A 16,381-nucleotide genomic window follows, 5' to 3' on the forward strand; every position below is an offset into this window, starting at 1 on the left:
CCCTCCCCCTCCCTCTCAGCCCGCTCGCCCGCCTCCCGCCCGCCTCCCCGTACCGCCCACCCCCCGGCCGAGAGGTGGAGCTCCGGGAGCGCTCTGGTCCCGCTGGGAGGGGACCTGAGACTCTTCAGCCCTATACCGGGACCCCCTTGCCATTCCTCCACTGCCCAGGGCTGAGATACGCACGCCGCCCTCCTCCCTTTCCCCCCCGTCCCTCATCTCTCGCTTACATTCACCCGAATCCCCATCTGGGACCCCTCCCCAACTCACCTCCCAGCCCCATTCACACACCTGTCCCTCACCTGGCCCCATGGGAGAGCCGAGTAAGGGGGCATGTCTCCCCCAGAGCATTCTTCCTTGGGCACCTGCTCCTCCAGATAAACCCTGTTCCTACCCAGACCCCCTGGATCACCCCAGGTGGCCCTCCCTCCCCATTGCGCTCCGGGGAAGTCCACCCCTACCTCTCTGGCCAAAGCCGCAGAGCGGTCAGCCTCGGTGGCCGCAGCAATCTGTGGGGGTGGGGCTATGGAGGGGACCGAGGAAGAGGAAGCAGGACTCAGAACAAGCCTGGAGTAAAGATATGGGAGGTATACCAACGTGAGGATGAGGTGATGTTCTCGGACTATTCAGCCCCCACCCCCACCCCGCCCCGCCATCACCTGCCCCAAGACAAAGCTGACTTGTGGCCACACACTTTCACCGGTGACCCATTCACACACAGTCACACGGGTCCTTGCTTCGTGAGGCCGCACGGTTACGGCCTGTGTCACACGCCCTCGCAGTGCCACACACTCTCTATCACACACTCAGCGAGTCACACACGGTGTCACACGCAGTGTCTAAGGCACTCCAATACTCAGTTTCTCCCATTCGGCTCCAGCTCTCTGGTGCCATCTAGAGGTCAATAAGCAGTTCGGGAACTCCCTTGCCTGCAGTGCTGGGTACCCCAAGCTCTCAAACGTCCAATGTGATCTGCCTCCTGCCACTCGCGAGGCCCAGGCAAGAATCTCTAAGTCAGAAGAATAGGGGGAAGGGTGCCCATGGCAGGGCCTGGCGCGGAGTGTGGAAAGCCCCCCGTTATGGAATGACAGAGTACTGTTTGCTATAGCCCAGATCTTCCCCATCCCCCATCCCTCCCTCTATCTCAGCTGCTAACTGAAAGGAGACTTGAGCCCACCCAAAAGCGTCTTGGGGTGGGGGTGAGAGGAATGACCCTGAAAAACCAGCCATTGAAAACCCGGTGGAGAGAAATCCTTCTCTGACACCGTGGTGGGGTCACCATGTGTTGGTTTCTGGTTACCCTGTCTCTGATCTCTTTCTTCCACTTCCCTCTCTATTCATACTTAGTCTTTCAGGTGGTGGGGGTGGGGGACACGCTTCAAGCTTAGGTGGGATCTCTGGCCATCTAAGACTAAGGCAAAACAAGGACCAGGGCTGCTCAAGGAGGTCCCAGAATAGCCCTCTCCTACCACAGGACCCTGCCCTAGACCCCACCCTTATCCCTCAGCCCAGGGATGCATATAAGGAGCTCTGGATGGGAGGTGAGGTGAGCTGAAGAGAGGGTCTGCTCTGCAAGTGGCTTCTTTCTGCACCCCCTCCCCCAGCTCCTGCTGTCCCCATCCTTGAGCACAGCTCCAAGGAGAAAAGGAGTCAGTGGCCCAAAGAGAAGAAATCTTCCGCAGAGGAGCAGGCCCCAGCCTCCCTGCCCCCAGCTCAAGGCTCAAGGCTGCAAACCTTTTCCAGTAGTCTTGCTGGGAGCCATTCAAAGACCTCTCTGTTCTCCTCCCTTGCTCAGGGCTGAGCAGGCTAGGCAGCCCAGGCAGCCAAAGAGCTGGACAGGAAATGCTAATCTCCCAGATGTTCTCCTCTGTCCTCTCTGCTGCATCAGCCCAAATCCTGCACTAAGTTGTGGAAGGAGAACCGGACCAGGACAATACCAGAATATGCCCACCTTTCTTCCCCTTATACTCCATCTCCTCCTGCCCTTGCTGCCAGGCTAGGCTCTGTGTGACACCTGAGCCAAACAGGGCAGGAGTTAGAGGGGTGGGGTGATGTAGGTATGGGGATTGGGGTTTGGCTTTCCCTGAAAGGAGGTCAGGAAAGAGGGCAGGGTCTGGGAGGAGGGTGGTTGGGGAACAAGGGAAGTGGCCTCTGAGGAAGAGAGAGAAGCCAGCTTCTTGGTCCCACACCAAACTGGGAGGAGGGCCTGGTGGGCAAGTGGAGCACTGCAGCAGGCTCCTGAAACTGATTCCAACTGAGACTGAGGCCAGGGATGGGAGCCTGGGTGATGCTAGGCATGGGAGTGGTTGGGACTAAGGCTCTTGCTGTGCTATGTGCTCACTTGGGATGTGCAGTAGCTAAGAGGACTAAGATGCCGCAGCCTGGAAACGTAGTAGAAAGGCTGCTGTCCAGGTCATAGCTGGCACACTGCTGTGATGCTGAAATGCTGTTACCAGGCTGTGTATGTATTGGGGGCAGGGAAGGCTGTTAACTGACATACTTTCGGGGCTGAAGCTATAGGTGCGAGGCTGGCACTGGGATTGTCTGAGCTATTCCCCGTTAATATGATGTAGTGGAATCCATTACCTCCATCCTAGATGAGTGGTTGGTGCTAGGTACCTGTACCTGGGAGGCGGGCTGTTACTTGGAATAAGAGCAGATCTACTGTTGTATCTAAGACTGTAGCTGGTATACTATTGGTCCTCAAGCTATAGCTGTGATGACAGCATACTGGGGATTGGCTATAGCTAAGAGCCTGTAGCCCAGGACGGTGGCTGGGCTGTGAGTGTGTGCAGGATGTGAAGAGCTGAGCTGCTGTTAAGCCTACAGCTCCAGCTCTGAAGCTCCTGTGTAGTGGGGAGGCCATTTTCTGATAATAGTGCCGGACGGCTGTTATGTAGGGGCCATAACTAAGATTTGGTTGCCTAGGAGATGAGGAGCTGTTCCCTAGGATGCTGGTCTGGGAGACTGGTTGCTACCTGAGATGGGAGCTGATCTGCTGTTGGAGCTGATGTTCAGTTGTGCTTAGGATGGCGAGTGGCTGCTATTGGGTCTGTGGCTGGCTGGCTGGGTCAGTGGGTGGGTGGGGGTGGGGTGGGGACAGTGAGTGAGTCCTGTCCTGAGGCCTGGGAGATGCCAGGCGCCTTCGGTTGGGTGGAGGCTGCTGCTCTGGGGAGGCCTCAGCAGCTGCTCTGCTGTGGAGCTGGGAAGCCTGTTTTCATTACTGTTTTAACTCTTTTTTTAACCTTGTTTTTCTCTCGGCTGCACTTTCGCTCACTCATTAATTTTGGTATTTTTCTCACGGTGCCTCAGCCCCTGTCACGGCTGCCATGGCAACAGGAGGCAGTGTGCACAGAGCCAAAATATCTGATCAAAAAATAACCAAAATAAGCAAACACAGAGACAGCTAGGCTGGGGGCTATGGCCAAGGGAGAGCCAATGGCATAGGTCCAGGAAAACCGAGGCTCCCAGGGGACCCCCTTTCCTCCTTGATTCTCCCCAGGGAGGCTTAGCTGAGGATTCTGATAACCTGGAAGACCCCTTCCCAAGGTCCCCCTGCACACTCTCCTAAGACCCTTAGACTTGCAGTGGTTTCTGACTATGGCAGCTTTGCCTGTGGTGACCGAGGCTGAGGACTGGGGTTCACTTCCCAGTTGATGGTATCTAAAGCTTCCATGCAGCTCTCTGCCTGCTCCAGACACATACATCTACCCCCACCAACCCAAGCCTCCTCCAGTCCAGTCTGCCTTAGGCTTTCTCTCCTCCCTTCTCTGCTCCTAGCTCCCATTTGGCCACCTCCACTCCCCTCTTTTCAGACTCCAGCATCTTGATGCATTGGACAGAAAGGAGCAAGCTGCCAGCCTGCAGGTCCACCACTAACGCTTCAGGAGAGGGATTGGGGAAGAGTCCTCACACAGTCATCACATGATACTCCCAGGCAGCTGGCCACCCCTGGCTTCACTTGCCATGGGGAGAGTCCTGAACAATGCTATCCACACCCACTCCCATTTCCTAGTACCTGGGCCTTCTAGTTATCTGGAGGCCTCCATCTGTCAAAAGGATATGTATGTCCCCAGGAGGGGTCCAGTGGTAAGCGTGTCCTGTAAGGGACAAAGAGGCAGAGTTCTCTGGTGCTGTGTCTTCCTTCCTTCATCGCCCACTAATCTCCCCTCCAAAGGGGCTTGTCTAAATGTCTGCAGCACTGGAAACTAGAGGAAGGAGAAGGGCCCTCCCAACTCCACCTCCATCTCATCCCTCAATCAATCTCTATTCCCTCCCCCTGCTTCCCCCAACAGTGAAAGTCTCATCCCCACCAAGTTTCTGCCCCGCTCTGGGAGGAGCTTGAACTCACCTCCTGCTCCCCACTTTCAATACCTACCCCCCACCTCACCCTCTCCAAGAGCAGTAGTGGCCTTGGCCTCCAGGCTGAGCCTTCCCAGCTGTTTCCATGGAAACCGGTAGGCTGTGCAGTGCGGGGGAGGGGGGAAGAGGAGGAGGGAGAAGGGACTGGACCTTAGAGGCAGCTCCAGAAGCAGGGATGCAGGCACTGAGGGAAGGGTGAGAGGGATGCTCCATCCAAATGGAATGTGGGGCCCAGATAGGAGGAGGAGGAGGTGGAGGAGAGAGGGAGCTAGCAAAAGCTTGGTAGGATTGGTCCCCAGGTACTGCCTCTTGGGGAGGGTACACATAACTGTCCCCTCTCCTGGCACCAGCATGGGGAATTCTCTCCCACACCCCCTAAAGCCTTTTTAACCCACAAACTGATGCATGAAGAATCTCTTCCCTAGATGACACCCATCCCCTACAACCAGCGACCTTAGGACTCCCAAAGCTCTCCATCCACCCTAGCCCTGCGGCTCGGAGTCTGGACAGCTCCAGGGACCCAGTGGCCGCCGCTGACCCGTGGCGTGCTGTCCACAAAGGCTTCATTCATTTCTGGGGGCTGAAGGCGCCTTTGTCCCTGGCTGGGGGTGGTGGAGGGAGAGGGGCTGTCGACTCAGAGGGAAGGAATGCGTCTGGAGAAGTTGCCCCCAGGGCTCCAGTCCCAAGGTTCCTACCAGATACCCTTCGAGACCTGTCGACGACCCCAGCCTTTCTCCCCAATAGCTCCCAGCAGCCTTCGCGATCCCGCGGACGCCAGGGACAGCTGCCGCACGGGGAGCCCAGCCCCGCACCTCCCGCGCACTCTCCTGAGAACGCGTGCTGGGGCCGGGAGCTGTCCAGCACCTCGGGTCCTGACGGTCCGCTGATTCGCCTAGCTACGGGTGGACAAGGGTGAGCCCACTGAGGACCCTGGGAATTGGGGAGCTCTCCCCACCGGAGCTAAGCCCATAAACCACACCTGGCCTGGGTGGGCTTGAGTGCAGCTCAGAGCGTGGAGGTCCCCCGGTGCGGAGACCCAGGGAATGAATGACCCGGCTTCAGGGCCTTCTCGCTGCCTAGCTCTTCTTGTTTCTGACCCACGCAAGGAAAGAAGCAAGAGTGGTCAAGCTCTGCACCGACTCCCCCCCCCAACCCCCACTCCCAACTCGCCTCATGCCTCTGTTTCCATTCCCCTCCCTTTCTCACCCCTCCTCCCACCGCATCTCTTTCCCTCCCTGCTGGGTTGGGGGCTGCTGAATTATCATTTCTCAGCTCTGCTAATGTGCTTCCCGCTGCGGGGAGGGATCATAATTCTGGGAGATGATTAAGTTTCAAATTGTTTTTCTTTGTGTTGTTGAAGATGAGGCTTTAATATGGGCCCTCCCTAGACAGGGGGCCTGGCCTGGCCCCAGCTGCCTGCCCCCACCCCAGCCCTTCTCTCCAACCCATAGCACTCCCCTCTCTGTAAGCCAAGTCTAAGACCATGTCTCTTGGGGTTTCCTCTAAACTCTTGTGTGCTGGAGAGTGGGGGGACCTACCTTTGACTCAAGGTGGGGGTAGAGAAGTACATATAGTACTGCAGTGGAAAACACTGGTTTTGAAGTCAGATTTCACATCCTGATTCCTACACTTAACTACCCATGTGACTTTGAATAAGTTACTTAAACTGTATCAGCCTCAGTGTCCTCATCTATTAAATGGGAACAACGATTACCAGCTAGAGTGCTGGAGAGGATTTAAAACAATAATGCACGTAGTGTGTTTAGCAGAGCGCCCAGCTCATAGTAAATGCTAGTGGTTATTACAATATGCATACGGTTCCCTGTGTGATCCTGCCCCCACCCCCATTCTTCCTCAGTTCATCTGTCAGTCTGGGAAGTGTTTATCCAATGCCTGCTATGTTCCTGTGTAAGAGATTCCTTATCTAGGAATTCTGGCTTTCCTGCATCTCTCTCCCTCCCACATACCTTCATTCACCTTCTTCCTTCCTTTCAACTTAATTCACCCCCATCATATCCTTCCACCTCTCTCCAGTTCTTCCTTGATGATTCCTATCCCATTCTTCATGATTTCACTGACTGCAGTCTTATCACTTCATCTTGATTGTTATCCTTCTACCACACATTCTCTCTCTCTCTCTCTCTCTCTCTCTCTCTCTCTCTCTCTCTCTCTCTCTCTCTCTCTCTCACACACACACACACACACACACACACACATTAGCAAAAAACTTCTGCATCATTCTTCATCTCATTTTGGGCTATCGTAGTTAATATAGGGGTTGAGTCCCTAAACTAGAGGAGATAATCCTGAATCATAGTGTGTGTGTGTGTATGTGTGTGTAAGAGAGCAAGAATGAAGTCACATTGAATAGTGAGCCTATAGAAGATTCATGATCTCTCACATCTGACTGCATGTTTTTGGCTGCCTGTTCCCTGTGCACAAGCACACACCCCTGGAAAAAAGTCAGTCTCTTTCTTTGTCTGTCTATCTGCCTGCTTGGTCTCTGCTTCTATCTTGATCATATTCCAAATGGGAACACTTGTCAATAAGAGAGGCTGATTTATGATCTGTGTTTTTGTCTACAGGGTTGATGTGAGTTGGAATTGACTTGACGGCAATGGGTTCAGTGGTGTTCTTTTTGTCTTTGCCAACTGGCTTCCTACTCTTTCACCAGGTGGGTTTCCCAGCCTGCCCCCCCTCCAGTTTCTCCTAGGAGGAGTCATTCCAGGGCAGGCATCATTCATGGGTCAGTGCAGGGGGCAGCAACCGCTCTAGGTATTTTACACTGAAGGGGGTTTAATACAAAGAACGAAGAGCTTCCTTACTTGTTGGAAGGGTTTGTGGCGGGAGCTCTCAGAAACTGCAATAGGAGACATAGTACACGTCTACATATGCCACACTCAGAAAGGGGGAGTCAAAAGGCCACCCCTGGAATGATTAAGTTAAAGAATGCACCACCATTCAACATAAGAAAAGCTCTCAGTGTCACAGACCCCATTAATAGACTGGAGGGGAATATGTCACATTTTTGACAAAATCCAATGCCCTCTCATGACCAAAACACGCATAAAACTAAGAATAGAAAGAAAAACTTTCAACATGAAAAGAAGCATTTATGACAAACACACAGCTACCATCAGACTGAATGATGGAAGACTGAAGGCAAAGTTGCCTGCTTTCACCACCACCATTCAGCATTGTACTGAAAGCTTTAGTCAGAGCAACAAGGCGAGAAGCAGAAGAAGGGCATCCATATTGAAAAGGAAAAAGTGAAACTATTTCTATTCACACAAGGCACAGCCTGTATAGAAACAATGATGTCTCAGGAAAGCTAAGAAACAAATCCAATGAATTTGCTGGATACGAGATCAAAACACAAACTTATGTTGTGTTTCTATCCTTCTGCCATGAACAATCTGAAAAGAAAATGAAGAAGAGCCTTCTATTCACAATAGATTTAAAAGGATTTAAAAAGTACCTAGAAGTAAGTTTACACAAGTAGGTGAAAGACCTGTACACTGAGAAGTATAAAACATCCTAAAAAGAAATGAAAGACCTAAATAAAATAGAAAGTCATCTCATGTTCATGGATGGGAAGACTTAACTTTGTTAAGATGTCAGTGCTACCCCCAAATGATCTATAGACTCATTGCAATCCCTATCAAAGTCCAACAGCGTTCTTTGCAGAATGGAAAAGATAATCCTCACATTTATATGGAACTTCAAAGGACCCCAAATAGCCAAAGTCATCTGGAAAAAGAAGAATAAAGTGAGGGGATTTGCACTTCCCTGTTCAAACCCCCCAGATAAGCTGTGAGATAAAGATGAAGCTATCTGCTCTTATAAAGATTTAAGTCTCAGGTTCCCTGCATAGGGTCACTCTGAGTCAAAATCCACTCGATGGAAGTGTTGCTGTCATTGTTGTTTTTCTGTTTTTTATTTCCCCCCCCCCAATTTTGTATCTTAAATCATACTATAAAGCTACAATATAAAAACAATCTGGTAAAAACAAACAAAAAAACTGTCTGGTCCTGGTGATAGACGTACCATGTGAACGATAGACATATAGGCCATTGGTATGTAACTATGGTCAGCTGATTTTCAACAAGGGTAAGGAATTGTCTCTTAAATAAATGGTCCTGTGATGACGGAATTTCCACGTGCAAAAGAGTGACGTTGGACCCATACCTGACAGCATCCATGGACATGAACTCAAAATAAATCAGACTTAAAGGTAAGAACTAAAACCATAAAAGCCTTAATAGGAAAACATAGGGGCAATGCGTCAGTCTTAGATCTGATGCCCAAAGCAGGAGCAACAAAAGACAAAGTAGGTGAGTGGGACAGACTTGACCAAAATTAAAAAACAAGCACTTTTCTTCCTCAAAGGACTTTATCAACAAGGTAAAGAGACAACCCTCAAGAATTGGAAAGGCACTTTGGAGAGCTCTCTATCTGGTGAGTGTTTCATATCCAGATTTGATACAGAACTCCGACAGCTGAACATCAAAGAGACAACCCCATGTTTTTCAATGGGCAAAGGACTGGAATACACATTTCACTGCAGAGGATGCTCAAATGGCCAACAAGCACAGGAGAGGTGCTCAAGTTCATTATTCATGAGAGCAACGCAAAGCCGAGCCGCAGTGAGCTGCCTCTTCACTCCCACTAACACAGCTGTGATACAAAACAAAACAACAGGTATTGGCAAGGATGTGGAGAAACCGGAGCCCTCATCCATGACGAAGGGGATTGTTACATGAGACAGCCACCACGGAAAATCGTTCAGAGGCTCCTCAAAAAGTTCAACATAAAATCATGATGTGATCCAGTCGTTCCACGCCTAGGTACATACCCCCAAGAATCAAAAGCAGGAACACAAACAGATACATGCACACCGATGTTCATTGCAGGACTATTCAGAATAGCTCAGAGTAGGAACAAGCTCAATGGTCATCGACAGAATAAATAAAATGTAAGGTGCACACACACAATGCTTACACACAATTGCTGGCCTTACAGACACACGAAGCCCTAGTGCATGCTATCATATGGATGAACCTTGAGATTGTGATGCTGAGTCTATTACAGGACAAATATTGTATGTTCCCACTTCTAGGAAGCATCTAGCATAGACCAGAGCATGGAGACGTTTATTAGTGGTTACCAGGGGGTTCAAAGTAGGGGCAGGGAGACAACGGGGAGTTATTGGTTTGTGTGTTTTTTCATATGGAACGCTTCACGAATTTGCGTGTCAGCCTTGCGCAGGGGCCATGCTAATCTGCTCTGTATTGTTCCAGTTTTAGTAATGTGCCGCTGAAGCAAGCACGAGTTATTGTTTAAGGGGTATAAATTTTCAGTTGAAAAAAAATTTTTTTTAAATTTTCTGTTGAGGTATTGATTAAAAAAAGGAAATAAATAATGGTGATGGTTTGGGGGGTGGGGAGTGGCTTTCACCAGTGATTTGCCATCCAGCAATCAGAGACCAGAAAGCTGAAATAGCTGTTACTGAAGAACCCCGAGTCTCCGAAAGAGGCTTCTTCCTCGTTTCTACCTCATTGATAGACACTCTCTTCGACCAGGTTCCTGGGTAAGGAAGTCAGGAGGAATTGCACTCTAACTCTCTAGCCTCTGAAACATATTCAAAGAAAGGAAGAGAGGCTACATTTAGTTGGTCATATTCAGCACTAACACGGACCTGCAGGTTAGAGGCGAGGAGGCCAGGATCAATGCAGAGTGAAAAGGTAAGTCAGACAGTGTGTGCGCAGCTGTGTTTTAGACACACGAGGTCTGAGATCGGAGTCTCAAACTGATTCCTGACCTCATTGGGCGTATGGAGGTAGTTAACCTCTCCTAGTGTCCGGAGGGGGGAGGTTGGAGTCGGGATAGGAAAAAGGAGAGATGGGCAAAGAAGGAACTGTGTTGCGACCTGGAGAGAGTTCCCACTCACTGGCAGGGGCTGGACCCAATAACCAAGTGCCCTGCCCGCAGTGCCAGCTCCCCTCTCACCATGGTTGGTTTGGGTTTCTTGGCTCGGTGTGATTTGCCTGCCACCTGCCTCAAGTTGCACCAAGAGCCCCCAGGATCACCAGAAGGGGGAGAAAAGTCAGATGGTGCCTGCTCTCCTGTAGGAGGACTGGGGGCCCAGGAGGAGCTAGGGAACGTCAAAAAATCGGCACCTTCCTGGAGCCCACTATCTGCTCCTTTCTGCAGTCCCAGATGTGATGCCATGTCTCCCCTGCTCTGACTCCAGGAATCAGGATGCAAGTTCAGGTGATTCTAGGACCAAGGACTGCGGCAGCAGCTTATGTCTGTGGAGGGAGGGAGCGTGAGAGTGCGTGGTCCTGGTGGCCAGGCCCAAAGAGAAGGCTAGGCAAGCCTGGTGGCTCAAAGCTCAGCCTCAAGAGTGCGCTCCTGTTATATGATTCTGCACCAATTCCATAATCTCTCTGGGTTTGTTTCCCCATCTGTAAAATGGAGTCCTGATGTGCAAGGAGGCTTCAGAAAGTTTAAGGGAAAATCCCACTCTCCTTTAATTCCATTGCCACAGAGTTCCCCCCTCGCCTTCCCTTTGCTCAGCACTTTTACATGAGGCTGAAGAGGGAAGACTATTATTTGATACTAAAACTAATAGCCATGTGATGCCAGGAACGTTTAAGATGAAAACAGGCAGCTTTCCAGAACATTTAGCATGGCAAGTGATTCTCTAAAGAATCCCCCCAGCCCCCCCTCCCCGCCCCAAATTCCTGAGGGAGGAGGGTCACAGCTTTGGGGGGGTTGCACTGAGATGTAGGAGTACTGCAGGCTCCCAGGAGGGACGCTCTCTCCCATAAATGTTTGAAGCCCCTTGAACTTAACCTTGCAAGGTGTTGGTGAGGATTAATTGAGATAATGCTGTGTAAACGTGCATTGAGGACTTAGCCCAGGGCCTGGCCTATAGTAAGCGGCTGACAGTATTTGCGTTGCTCTTATCGATATCGTGTGTTCTGCGCAGCACACGTTTCCATGTTAATTGCTGAACTACATCTGGAAGAAGGAATGTTTTCCTTACCTGAGGCCTGCTCCAAGACTATGAGCTCTTGACTAGGTTTTGGAAAGACAGGGAACGGACCAGGACAGGAGGCTCCTCAAGCCTATTCCCTCCTGCTGAGGAGGCTCTGTCCCCTGGATCCCAGAGCTGCCCCTGCCGGTGGCCACAGTGTCTTCCTTACCAGGAGCGAGAGGAGGCAGACACGGGGTTGCTCAGGCAGTTGAGGAAGGGCAAAGCTGCTGATGTTCAGAGGCCCAAGGCCAGAAGGGGTTGAGAATTCTCTGCTCTGACCTTTTGTGCCCCTTTCCCTCCTCTGCTCTTCTTTCTCCAAGCCTTCCAACGTTGTTTAACTACATTGAACATCTACGAGGCACCAGAAACTGTGCTAGACGCTGGAAGGAGAGTCAAGAACAAAAGAAGAGATAGATAGATAGATAGATAGATAGATAGATAGATAGATAGATAGATAGATAGACAGATAGACAGAACCCCCACTAACTACCCAGAGCACCTAGTCTACCAAGGCCACAAACTGTCCAAACACAAGGAAGCTCTTTAAAAAGCCTGTGGTGGAAACAATGGGCAGCCTAGAAGAGTGAATAAAGAAATGTTGGTACATACACACAATGGAGTACTTCTCCTCGCTAAAACCACAAAACACCTCGTGACACAGAGGGACCTGGAGAACATTAGGCAGAGTGGAATTTCTCAAAGAACAAAAGGACAATTAGTGCACGAGACTACTGTTAGAAAGGGAAAAACCAAACACATGAGACAAAGATTGTCAAATCCAAGGGAACAAACTTTACCCAAGAGGAGCCGGGGATGGCAAGGACGAGGGCAATAGGTACAACACACGCAAGAGAGAAAAGAGAAATCAAAGGAGAGGGGGTAGGATAAGCCAGGGAGCCAGTGGATAAGTCGTTTAAACTGCTGAATACAAAATGGACCATCTAAAACAGAAACCTGCACCTCATTCACAATGAGAGAACAATAGTTTTTTTAAGTTTGTGGGGAAAATGGAATCAGAAGATCACCAGCTTTTTGAAGCCCCCTCCTTAAAAAGCACACAAATAAAACCATTTAATTCAAGTTTAATAGCTGTAACCAGGGAAACGGGCAAGGAGTGGATGATGGAGGGACATTGCTGGGGATGGATGTGGGGGGTGGGGGGTTCGTCAGGGAAGCCAGAGCAGGCCTGAAAAATTAGCAGGAGTTTGTCTCCCTGGGAGCACCCTGGGAAGATAAGGGCTCCTGCCAAGATGTTGGATGAGGACGTTATGGTGCTTTGCCTGGACTAGAGCTATTTGATTCTTAACTGGGGACTCCCACAGGGATACATATTTAGTGGTGGGATTTTTGAGAGGCATGTGACCAGCTGATTGGGTCAGGAGGCCTTCCCAGCAGCTTTCAAAGCAAGCCATGTGGCTGGGAGGCCTCTCTCTGTGGGATGCCATGCACACGTGTGTATGTAGAGTGTGAGCGTATGTCTGTGAGCTTGAACATCAGTGTAGGTGTGTATGGATCAATGCAGAACTGTAATGAATACCTCCTGGTATCTGAGCCCGACTGCGAAACACACACTGAAGTCCAGGGATGCGCTACCTCTTGCGGGAGGTGGGGCTGAGCAGAGGAGAAAAGCTGCCCCCCCACAGGCCCAGAGGAGCGTCCAGTTATTTGGTTCTCCACCTTTGACCTTCATCATCCCAGATCATCCACCACCGCCAAGTGTAAGGGCAAACTTGCCACCAATGGTGGAGAAGCGTTGGTGGTGATGGCGGGGGAGGAAGAGATGCTGTAAAATCTGCACCCTTTTGGAAAGCATTAGAAGTCTTGGTGGTGTAGGGGTTACCCATTGGGCTGCTAACCACAAGGTCAGCAGTTCGAAACTGCCAGCTCCTCAGGAGAAAGATGGGGCTTTCTACTCCTGGAAAGAGTTACAGTCTTGGGAAGTCACAGGGGCAGTCCTACCCCGTCCTATAGGGTTGCTTTGAGTCAGCGTTGACTTGATGTCAGTGAGGGTTTTTTTTTTAGAAAAACATTATTTTAAAGGGTTGGTATCCTGCCTGTTTTTTTGTTCTGGGACCTCCGGAGCGTATACTCTCATTGAGATTCTGGATGTATGCATGCATACATACATATGGTTGGGTGTACATGAGTATGAATAGGTAAACAGATGTGTGGGGAATCAATCCGCACCTTATGAGTTGAAGGCCAATGGATGTGTCTGTAGGTTCCTCCCCTCCTGCTCCGTCTGTCCTGGCTGCTCTTGTGAAAGGCAGAGGTGGGGATTATGTGCTCGTCAGGGCTGAGTCCCTTCATATGAACAGCAGCCTGAAAGTGTACTGGCCGCAACAAGACAATCAGAAATAATATGCTCACCTCCATCCCATAAAGCAAGTGGAACCCGGGCCCATTGCAGAGAATGAGCTTCAATAATTCATCCCAGACACCGATGTGGTATTGACATAAAGCTAATTGAACACTGGGGCTGTCCAGGGAAGTAAGGAGCAGTTATGCCTTTACCTGCAGCACAGCCTCTCTGCCAGTGAGCTGTGCCGGGCCAGCACACAGAATCCCAGAGAAAAGGTGGGAGGTCGCCTGCCCCTTTCCTCCTTGCAGGCAGATGACTGCTGGAGCTGGTAGGATGCTTTTCTGTCTTCTTGATTGTAGTCTTTAATAGAGACTTTTCACCCCATCTTGGGGAATGACCTTTACACTGGTCAAGGAGCGGGTTGTCCAGGCAATCAGAACCACGGGCCCCTTCAGTGGGCTTGGAGAAGCGAGGGGGAGGTTTTAGCTGGAGGAGCATGAACCTATCTAAGCTTGATGTCTTAATCAACATCCTGCGACTCATTTGACTTTTTATTTTCTTCCTTCTCAAAAATAAAAATTACTCATTTAACCACAGCAAAAAAAAAAAAAAAAAGAGAGAGAGAGAGAGAAGAAAAGAAGCTTTCTATTTTTTTTTTCATTTGTTCAACAAATACTTAGTAAGCACCTCCTGGTACGGGGGGCCAAACAGACGCGATCCTTGCCTTCGTGTGATTAGCAGCATAGCCAGAGAGACAGGCAGTCAGCAAATAAGCATGCAAATGAGTATGTAATTGCAAATTGTTGCCAATGCTATTTCTTTCCCTGAATTGATGATTAAAGGAATGAGCGAATAAGGACGGATTCATTCAATAAAGAGAGAATCTTTCTTCACTCATTCATTCGCTCACCCACTCGGTGAGAGCACAATGAGGCGCACGTTGGGAAGGAGAAGGCCTCTCTGAATCCTGAAGGACAAGCACGCTGGGGAAGGAGGTGGGGACAACACTCAACATGTCCAGGCTTTTCTCCTTGCTGTCAGCGTGGGAACAAGCTTCACTAGAGCTCAGTGGTGGAAAGAGCTGAATTCCGGTGTTGCCTTTGCCACTCTGTGGTTGAGTGCTTTGAGCAAGTTACTTCTCTCTTCCACACCTGTTCCATCATCTGCAAAGTGGAGACGATCATGGGAGACTGTTTCCCATTTCATAGGGTCGTCTGAAAATGGAGTGAACGAATGTTCTGACACACATATCAGGGCTTGTCGTATGAGACGTCTCAATACAGTATTATTGCCGTTGTGAGTCTCCGAGTTCTTTATTACCCCCAGGCTCCAGCACAGCATTACACTCCACTACCTTGTTATGTTGCAGTTGGGACCATCAAGTCAGTTCCGACCCACAGCGACCCTGTGCACGACAGAAGGAAACACTGCCCCGTCCTGCACTGTCCTCACTACCTCCGTCACTGATAATCATCTTGCAAGGTAACAGCTGGCATGTATTCCCCTGGGAGGCTGGTCCTGATCCCAGATCAGTGGCTTTCAAACATGCAAAGCATTCCCAGCGATGGAGTAAGGTGGTTTTTGCCAATTTTGGATAAAAATATCATGATGCAGGAAGACGACAATGTTCGGGGAAATGGACACCAATGAAGAGGAACTGGAGCTCTCTGTCGTATACGTGCAACTCTTCTGTAAATCGGGGGATCGATCACAAGGAGCAACTATACCCCCCTCCCAGGGGGATGAGCAGTAGAAAAGTGGGTGAAGGGCAACAGAGAATGATGTAAGATATGAAAATAATAATCTACAACTTATCAAGGGTTCATCAGAGAGGGGGGAAATGAGGAGCTGATATCAAGGGCTCAAGTAGAAAGAAAATGTTTTGAGAATGATGATGGCAACAAATGTACAAATGTGCTTGACACAATGGATGAATGTATGGATTGCGATGGGAGATGTAAGAGCCCCCAATCAAAGTATTTTTTTCCAAAGTATTTCATTTAAAAACAAATTGAAAGTTATCCTGAACTACATGATCTTCAGGGATGGTGACTCACTTGAAGAAATGGAAAAGCTGGTTCTAACGTTCATATGGAATGGCAGTGAACCCGGACTAGGCAAGCCGATAATGAAAAAGAAATGTCAAGCTGGAAGACTCAAAATTACTATCAAGCTATGTTGTCATTGTTGTTAGGTACCATCGAGTCTTGTCCTACCCATAGGGACCTCATGCACAACAGAATGAAGCGCTGCCTGGTCCCGCGCCGTCCTCACAACTGTCCCCGTGCTGAAGCCCATTGTTGCAGCCACTGTGACCCTCCATCTCCCCGAGGGCCGGCCGTCCTCTTCTTGCTGCTCCTCTGCCTTACTGGGAATGACGTCCCTCTCCAGGGACTGGTCGCTCCTGACAGCATGTCCAACGTATGTGAGCTGGAGTCTTGCCTCCGAGTGGCACTCTGGCTGTAAGACAGATTGGTGTGTTCGTTTAGCAGTCGTGGTCCTCTCAGCGTTCTCTGTCAGCCCCGCAGTTCAAATACATCGGTTTTTTTTCGCTCGTCCTCAATCACTGTCCAACTTCGACACGCATGTGACACAGTTGAAAATATCGTAGTTTGGGTCAGGCACACTTTAATACACAAAGCGACATCGTTGCTTTTCAATATTCTTAAGAGATCTCA

At 50.0% G+C, this 16,381-nt stretch overlaps 1 non-coding gene across 1 annotated transcript; it reads right to left on the bottom strand.

Annotated features, from left to right (window-relative positions):
* Window positions 1-9,582: 9,582 nt before the first annotated feature.
* Window positions 9,583-9,687, bottom strand: LOC142441981 (U6 spliceosomal RNA). The gene has a single exon (XR_012783253.1). It is a non-coding gene; the product is annotated as a U6 spliceosomal RNA (small nuclear RNA).
* Window positions 9,688-16,381: the final 6,694 nt, after the last annotated feature.

This window comes from Tenrec ecaudatus, chromosome 2 (assembly GCF_050624435.1).
Source record: "Tenrec ecaudatus isolate mTenEca1 chromosome 2, mTenEca1.hap1, whole genome shotgun sequence".
NCBI classification, from domain to species: Eukaryota; Metazoa; Chordata; class Mammalia; order Afrosoricida; family Tenrecidae; genus Tenrec; species Tenrec ecaudatus.